The sequence below is a fragment of the Octopus sinensis genome, linkage group LG8 (assembly GCF_006345805.1).
Source record: "Octopus sinensis linkage group LG8, ASM634580v1, whole genome shotgun sequence".
NCBI lineage: Eukaryota > Metazoa > Mollusca > Cephalopoda > Octopoda > Octopodidae > Octopus > Octopus sinensis.
In genome coordinates this window covers 51,397,044-51,406,843 of record NC_043004.1, presented here as the reverse complement: position 1 = coordinate 51,406,843, position 9,800 = coordinate 51,397,044, and the positions used below count along the sequence as shown (strand labels likewise).

The 9,800-nt window shown below is 37.6% G+C and overlaps 1 non-coding gene across 1 annotated transcript; it reads right to left on the bottom strand.

The window, feature by feature from the left end:
- Window positions 1-5,836: 5,836 nt before the first annotated feature.
- Trnar-ucg lies at window positions 5,837-5,909 on the bottom strand. The gene has a single exon. It is a non-coding gene; the product is annotated as a tRNA-Arg (tRNA).
- Between the last annotated feature and the right edge of the window lie 3,891 nt (window positions 5,910-9,800).

The window sequence follows — 9,800 nt, the reverse complement described above, 5'->3', positions numbered from 1 at the left end:
CATCCTTTCGGAGCAGATAAAATAACAACCAGTTGAGCATTGGGGTCGATGTAATTCGACTTACCCCCTTCCACAGAGTTACTGGCCTTGTGCCAGAATTTGAAACCATTGTCTTTGTTGTGAAGGGGATCGATCTAGTGATAATCTAAGACAACTGATACTTTTTCCCAGCTTCAGGAGGCTGCGGTCAATCCAGTCTGTAAGAAACCACTTTAAAACTGACCCAACCAGCTTGTTTTTCACATGGTGTACTCCCTTAGCCCTTGTCTTCCTGGTCACATTCACAAGGTAGCAATAACACTAAGTAACACGACTTTTGTCCTTGGGTAGCAACTGCTATTTCCTATTTGTTTACACCTAGAAACTATGAAAAACGGCTAATATTTCCTCCAAACTTTACTTTTGTTACATTTATTCAAACCCCAAAGAATCCCTCTCAACACATGGCTATGTTACTGCCCCACTATTCCAGCTCATAATCAGAGATGCACATATTGTTAGTCAATATGGGACATGTTCAATTGGTTACGGTCAAGCAACTGGCAAGTGAATCTGCGGTATTGAGCAGAATATTTATTATGATGATATTTCTGCTTCAGCAACTCAGTGCTGAATCTGTCTGAAATGTAATGGAAAATAGTTCAGTTTCAAAACATTGATGCCCAGATCACAAGAGCAAAATTTGAAGGGAATATTAGTCATTTCCTTTGATTTCTAAATAGAAGCAAATGGGAAATGACACTCACTGATCAAAGACAAAACAAATAATAAATATTTTGTTACACAGTGTGATTGATCAGTGACAGGACGTATAAACACGGTGTAGGTCTGCACACTGTTCTTTGGAACCAACTGCTGATCAATGGAGTTCTGTCAAGTTAGCCTGTGGCGAGAAAGCACAGAGATATCGAGTGTGAACAGGGATATAATTGGCAACAGTCTTAGTGAGGGACAGGCCGCCTATTTGCAAGGAAGACTCGCAGACTGGGTTGCCTCTCACTTCACCAGGAAGTTGCAAGCGCGACTGCACTAGACACATCATACCTATTTCTTTATTACCCACAAGGGGCTAAACATAGAGTGGACAAACAAGGACGACATAGGTATTAAGTCGATTACATCGCCCCCAGTGCGTAACTGGTACTTAATTTATCGACCCCGAAAGGATGAAAGGCAAAGTCGACCTCGGCGGAATTCGAACCCACAACGTAACGCAGACGAAATACCTATTTCTTTATTACCCATAAGGGGCTAAACACAGAGGGGACAAACAAGGACAGACATAGGTATTAAGTCGATTACATCGACCCCAGTGCGTAACTGGTACTTAATTTATCGACACCATCCGAGCGTGGCCGTTCGCCAGCCTCGTCTGGCACCTGTGTCGGTGGCACATAAAATCACCCACTACACTCTCGGAGTGGTTGGCGTTAGGAAGGGCATCCAGCTGTAGAAACACTGCCAGATCTGACTGGCCTGGTCAGCCTTCGGGCTCCCCAGTCCCCAGTTGAACCGTCCAACCCATGCTAGCATGGAAAGCGGACGTTAAACGATGATGATGATGATGATATATATACTTAGCATAGACATATATATATTTATATAAATGTGTGTGTGAAAGTGGCAATACGAGAGCGCGTGCGCCTGTGTGTGGGGCTGAGTGAGGGCGCGGCTTCAGGGTGGAAATGGAAACGAGGGTGAGTGCAATAGGTGGGTGTTTATATATTAAAATGTACGTATATAACTGTATATACATATTTATCTTACACACTGACACAGACACACACACACACACGCGCATGTACACATATAGGTATGTGTATTGATATATGTATAAGATATGCGTATGTTGTATATATATATATATATATATGTGTGTGTGTGTGGTGTGTGTGTGTGTGTGTGTGTGTGTGTGTGTGTGTGTGTATGTATATATATATATGTTTATATATATATATATTATATATATATATATATATATATATATATATAATATATATATATATAGGAATATGCATACATCTATATATACACACTCACCTTTCACTCACTCATGTTTCCATTTCCATCCTGAAACCGCGCTCTCAATCCGTCTCAAACACAGGCGCACGCGCATGCACGCATACCTGCTCTCTTATTCCCACCTGCACGCACACATAATTACTCTCACACACAAACTTTGTCAGCATCATCATCATCATTATTATCATCATCTTCAACATAATTACAGCGAAGAATTGGCGGTATGCCAAGAGGTGCGACTCTGTACGTCTGTGTATATGTAGGTGAGCCAATGTATTGGTTCTACTCTTCCTGTTGTTGCTGTTGATGTCTTACCTACAGCCCTCATCAACTAGACCCTATCATGAAAAGTTGTTCATGTCTCGATCCTCCCGTCTGCTATTGAGAATTAATACTCCTAATACTACATTCTTCGGTAAGTCCTTCCTTTCATTAAAGAGAGTAATGTGCTATTTGAGGAGGAGACGGAATAGAGAACAATATGAATGTGTAGAATGGTGGAAGAGAAGGCGAATTGGTATGGTTGGATGGTTGCGCCGGGCGAAATGCGTAGCCGTATTTCGTCTGCCGTTACGTTCTGAGTTCAAATTCCGCCGAGGTCGACTTTGCCTTTCATCCTTTCGGGGTCGATAAATTAAGTACCAGTTACGCACTGGGGCCAATGTAATTGACTTGATCCGTTTGTCTGTCCTTGTTTGTCCCCTCTGTGTTTAGCCCCTTGTGGGTAGTAAAGAAATAGGTTGCACGAAGTTCAACATTTCGATCCAACCATACCGTTGCTACAACCAGCAGGACACGAACAAACAGACTCACTGCTTGTAGGGACAACCAGCATGGCAAGATCTACGAAAACTTAGATTTCTTTGAACCGTTCACTTCTCGTGTGCTTGTGTGCTTGAAATATATATATTGTTGCATAACTTTCCCGTTTCCCTTATTGTAAGAAGCTCTCCGTGTTCATTATTTGCTATTTTACTATAGGTAGTTTTGTTGAAAAATAATGTTGGGGATATTTCATAAAATATAAACAATTAAAAATTACAAATTTAAAGGGTTACGGAGAAAAACATAATCTATTCTGCTATAGACACAGGCCCTGAAAATTTGGGGGCAGGACGAGTCGATTACATCGACCCTCAGTACTCAAATGGTACTTATTTCATCGACTTCGAAAGTAAGAAGAGCAAAGTGTTGACATCAGCGGAATTTGAACTCAGAATGTAAAACAGAACGAAATGCTGCTAAGCATTTTGTCCAACGCGCTAACAATTCTGCCAGCTCACCGCCATTAGCAATAATCCTTTCTACTATAGGCACAAGGCCTGAATTTTCGGGGGAGGGGAGCAGTCGATTGAATTGACCCCTGTGTGTAACTGGTACTTAATTTATCGACCCCGAAAGGATGAAAGGCAAAGTCGACACTGGCGGCATTTGAACTCAGAACACGAAGACAGATGAAATACCGCTAAACATTTCGCCCGGCGTGCTATCGATTCTGCCAACTCGCTGCCTTGTTCGTTATTAAAAATCTTTTCTATTCTAGGCACAAGGACCGAAATTTTGGGGGAGGGGGCCCAGTCGACTATATCGACCTCAGAATGCAACTGGTACTTAAATTATCGACCCCGAAAGGATGAAAGGCAAAGTCGACCTCGGCGGAATTTGAACTCAGAACGTAACGGCAGACGAAATACCTTTTTCTTTACTACCCACAAGGGACTAAACACAGAAAGGACAAACAAGGACAGATAAACGGATTATGTCGATTATATCGACCCCAGTGCGTAACTGGTACTTATTTAATCGACCCCGAAAGGGTGGAAGGCAAAGTCGACCTCGGCGGAATTTGAACTCAGAACGTAGCGGCAGATGAAATACGGCTACGCATTTCGCCCGGCGTGCTAACGTCTCTGCCAGCTCGCCGCCTTACGTCATTAATAATAATGAAGAGAGTGGTATTGATGATGATGACGATGATGATGATGATAATGATGGTGGTGGTGGTGGTGGTGGTGGTGGTGTTAACGACGACGACGATTTTTTTATCATGACCACCACGACTGCTTGCAGTGGTAGTGGTGGTGACAACGACAACGATGATGATGACTGCAACTACAACAAAGGCGACGATGGTGGTGATGATGATGATGATGATGATGATGATGATGATGATGATGACGATGACGATGATGATGATGATGATGATGATGATGATGATGATGATGATGATGATGATGATGACGATGACGATGACAACGATGATGAATGAGGGTGATGACGGTGAATGGACGTCGTAACAGGTGTGAGTTGCGAGAGACTAACTTGGTAAATAATACTCTCCCCTCCCCTCCACCCACCAACATTCAAACATTCGCCGCCGCCGCCGTATTCACCCTCCTCTCCCTCCTTTCCTTTCGCTTCCTTATTCTCCGTGCCCCTCCCTCTTCCACCTTACCAGCTCACTTTCTACTCGCTTCATTCAAACATCAACACTCCCTTTCCACTATATACTCCCCCTACCACATCACTACTCTCTCTAAACCGATATAAATTTAGGCCATCAACATCTTTTTTTTGTTTTTCTTTTTAAAAGTAAGTTCTTGCATTTGCGCTAACAACGGAGGTTATGTTACTGTAGTGAAGGCGCATGGCTCAGTGGTTAGAGCGTCGGACTCACGATCATGAGGTAGTGAGTTCAATTCACGGACCTGGTGAGTGTTGTGTTCTTGAGCAAGACTTTTTCTCTTTCACGTTGCTCCAGTTCACTCAGCTGTAGAAATGAGTTGCGACGTCACTGGTGCCAAGCTGCATCGGCCCCTTTGTCTTCCACTTGGATAACAAGAGGAGGCTGGTTGTGCATGGGAGTCTGGTGTGCTGGCCTTCCATTAAACAACTTTACCCGTCTTGTGCCTCAGAGGGGAACTTTCGGCACTACTTAAATACAGAGGTCCCGAACAGTGCACACTCGTTAGGGTTAGGGTTCCTTTAAGGGTTAGTTTTTAGGGTTAGGATTAGGGATAGGGTAAGTTTTAGGTTTAGGGTTACTTTCAGGGTTAATTTTTAGGGTTAGAGTTACCTCCCATTTATATCATTACATAGATGCGTCGGGACCTCTATATTTAAGAATGACTTCTGTATTTAAGTAGTACCGAAATTTCTAGGTGCAATCCCATGGTCATTATGACCGAAGGGGGTCTTTACTATGTAGGAATACGAATAACTGATATTTATAAAATTTATAAATTCGACCGACTTGCTCTACCTCAGTTATAGACAAGATTAAAATTCCCAGGTATCGCCGACGGCTAGCCATCATCGGACGCTCCGATGATGAGTTAGCTGTTCGAAACATCGACGTCACCTTCGGTACTATACTTGTTAAAGAATAATAAATTTGTAACTTTTGTTTTAACGTGAAGTTATTTTTCTCTTTTACTTGTTTCAGTCATTTGACTGCGGCCATGCTGGAACACCACCTGTAGTCGAGCAAATCGACCCCAGGACTTATTCTTTCTAAGCCTAGTACTTATTCTATCGGTCTCTTTTCCCGAACCGCTAAGTTACGGGGACGTAAACACACCACCATCGGGTGTCAAGCGATGTTGGGGGGACAAACAGAGACACACAAACATATATACACACATATACGACGGGCTTCTTTCAGTTTCGGTCTACCAAATCCACTCACAAGGTTTTGGTCGGCCCGAGGCTATGGTAGAAGACATTTGCCCAAGGTGCCACGCAGTAGGAATGAACCCGGAACCATGTGGTTGGTACTTACCACACAGCCACCTCTGCGCCTAAAAAAATAATCCGAGCTTGCCAGGATTCGAACCTGGAATCTTCTGATCCGAAGTCAGACGCGTTATCCATTGCGCCACAAGCCCACTGACATAAAATGTGATCTTCTTTAAGTACTTTATTGACGACTTTTTATTTAAAATTCTCTCATTCTGAGATTTAATTATGCTCTTTTTATTTTATTCTAACAGAAACACACACTTACACGCACACGCACACACACAAGCACACGTACCCACGCACATGCACACGCACACGCTCACACACGCACACGCACACACACGCGTACACACACACACATAAGCAAAGTGTGAGTGTGTAATAAGTAGTTTGCACCTCAACTACGTGGTCCCGGGTTCAGCCCCTTAGGTGGCACCTTGGGAGGATTCTTCTGCTATAACCCCGGGCTAATGAGAGCATTGCGGGTGGATTTGGTCGACCGAAACTGAAAGAAGCCCGTCGTATGTGTGTGTGTGTGTGTGTGTCCGTTTTTATGCTTGCGTTTGTTCTTCACCACCACTTGACAACCAATGCGGTTCGGCTAAAGATAGCGACAGAATCAGTATCAGACTTTAACAATAAGTACTGGGGTCGATTCGTTCGACTTAAAATGTTTCAAGGCGATGCCCTAGCATGGCCGTGGTCTAATAACTGATATAAGTAAAAGCTAGAACATACATACACCATGTTCTTGTTTGTCTCCTGTCGTAGCTTGATTCACGCGTTCGCCACCGCAGCCTCGTTTAGGCTTAGCAGCCCTTCCTGTTTGTTTTCCCTGTCCTGTTTGTGTTACCAGTTTTGATTCTCTGCAAAATCCCAAATTTTATTTAATTTGCTTTGCTGGAGAAACTGTTTTATCGAAAGCGTATATTGTTGTTAAATGCTCGAAATAGGAGACTAGACAAACAGCCAACAACTGATGAAGGGTCGTTCTTTATGTTTTGTTTTCCATTAGTGTCTTTGGTTGTTCGAAAGAATATTTCATGCTCCATGTACTCGTGCTTCGTACTTTTTTGGTGTACAAGTTTCGTGACGCCCTGTACCCACATATGCATATATATATATATAATATATATATATATATATATATATATATATATCTATATATATATATATATATATATATAAATATATAATATATATATATGCATATGTGGGTACAGGGCGTCACGAAACTTGTACACCAAAAAAGTACGAAGCACGAGTACATGGAGCATGAAATATTCTTTCGAACAACCAAGGATCGAGATAGCATAACGATGAGTTTGGACTCAATGAAATGCGCACACACATCACACCCAAGAAAGATCGATTATATATATATATATTCGATGAAACAATTAACCGTAACTTAGGAAGTCAATATGGAAACGTCGTGAATTATGTAAAAATTATCTTACATCTTAAATCAGCTCATTTCATTAAAAATCCATTGGGTAATTTAATATAATAAAGAGATTTATTTGGATAATTCTTTTGCATATATGTATCCATTATATTTGAACAATATTTGTAAAATAAATATTAAAAAATAAATATTTATCATCTTGTCAGCAACTTAGATTTAAAAACCTGTTTAAAATCAAGAAAAATATAGCGTCTGTAGCTACAGTTTGAAGAACATAAAACACGTAAGTTATCTATCTATCTATCTATCTATCTATCTATCTATCTATCTATCTATCTATCTATCTATCTATCTATCTATCTATCTATCTATCTATCTACCTACCTACCTATCTATCTATCTATCTATCTATCTATCTATCTATCTATCTATCTATCTATCTATCTATCTATATATCTATCTGTATATATATATATATTAATAAATGAAATAAACATATGCATATATATAAACATATATGTACGTACCTACCTCTACATGTACATATACACGCATAAATGAGTACAGAACACCAAAGGGACGTCGAACACAAAGAGAAACGAAAACATAGACACAAACCAAAGGAACTGGACATTTTTTTAAAAACAACAAAAAATGGAGTACAGGACAATTAACACAACGAAAAAACCCCTTCTTCAGTCGCTAAGGTTTCATCTACTGTACGTTTCGAAGGATAAAAGCGAGACGTATCTTCGACAAGAAACTTTCCTTCCTGCGAAAAGCAAATCAATTAAAATTCTGAGATCTTTTCGCAGAGGGGTAAAAAATGGTAAAAAAAATGGTAAAAAAACAGGACAGTAACGACAGTACAAAAATATAAACAGTAAATATATATATATATATATATATATATATATATATGTTATTGCTTGTTTACACTTTTTCGAGATCAGTGACTTTTCGTCACTCGAAAAAGGATATATGTATTTGCATTGGGACCCCTTCGCATCGAAGACAGGTGATTGTCGAGCCCTGAGACGGGTAAATACCCAGAAACCCGGGTCCGTACGTATCACGTGAGGTCGATGATGGGAAGGATTGCTTCCCTTTGCAAATACTGATAGGGAACAGAAAGTGTGTCAATAGCCAGCTGGAGAAGATGTTCTCCTGGGGCTACAAGCTACAATAGCATCCACCCTTAGTGGTTAGCCACATTTAAGTGGCAAATATACTTCACATATATATATTTTATTTGTTATATATATATATATATATATGTGTGTGTGTGTGTGTGTGTGTGTGTGTATTTGTTAATGATAATTTAGATATGTACATTTATTTAATTATTATTAGTTTATAATTATTATATCTGAACGTAAATTTTAAGATATTAATTAGTCACTTTGGGATCTAGATCGTAAAATGTTTTAATTTAACTATAAGTTTCTTATTATATTTCTAGTCATATTATATTTCTAGTACTATTACTCTTAATAATAATAATAAGTATTTTATAAAGATAGGTTATATTTTTTACTTTGGAATTTTTCAGTTCGTATTTTGTATTTCATAAATATTTTCGAAAGATATCTATATTTATGTAAGTAATAATCGACTAATTTATTTAGTGTTTATATGTTTATTGATAGAAAAACATAGATTTTTAATTACTATATTTGTTGATTATAATCTAGATACTTAGTTTTATGTATTTATTATTTTATAATTATTATATGCGAACTAAATCTAAAAATATCAGGAGTGATTGTTTTGTAAAATAGTTTGGTAATTTAATATTAGAGTATAACTAGGTGAAATATATTCTATAGTTTATTAATGTTTTTTTTACTAAGCTAAATTATATCTTCACAGATAAATACATTTTTCTATCTATTTACTCTATTTTTTTTTACCTTAAATATTTAACATAATAAATGTGTTGTAGGAAACTGATCCTAATGTTTTAAGTTTCAAATTTAGTTAATGGAGTTTCTTCTATAAGGAAAAATCATTATTTTATTTATTTATTTTTAAAATAAATATTGTTTAACTCTATTTGCTTATTTATTTAACTATTATTGTTAACCTGAAGAGTGACTATAATTTTAATTTGAATTGATTTTCGATTAAATTTAAATTTAATTGTAATTCGAATTTAATTACAGCCACGAAACGTACTAGTTTTTTTTTATATATTGATTATTCAATTTTATACTTTTTGTGATCTAGCTATATGTTTTAGAAAAAATATTTTATTTTTTATTTATGATTTGGTTTATTATTATCATTGTTTGAATTGCATAATAGTGTTTCTTTTCTCTAATTTATATTTTATATATTTATATTGTGAAATTTGATTTAATACTAAATTGAATTTTCCCCTGTAAGTTTGGAGTTATACTTCCTAATATTATTATATATGTATATATATATATACACACATCCACAAATATATATATATATATATATGTATGTATATGTGTATATGTATATATATATACATATATATATGTATATATATATATTATATATATGCATATATATATGTATGTATATGTGTATATGTATGTATATGTATGTGTATATATATATATATACACACACAAATATATATATATATGTATATATA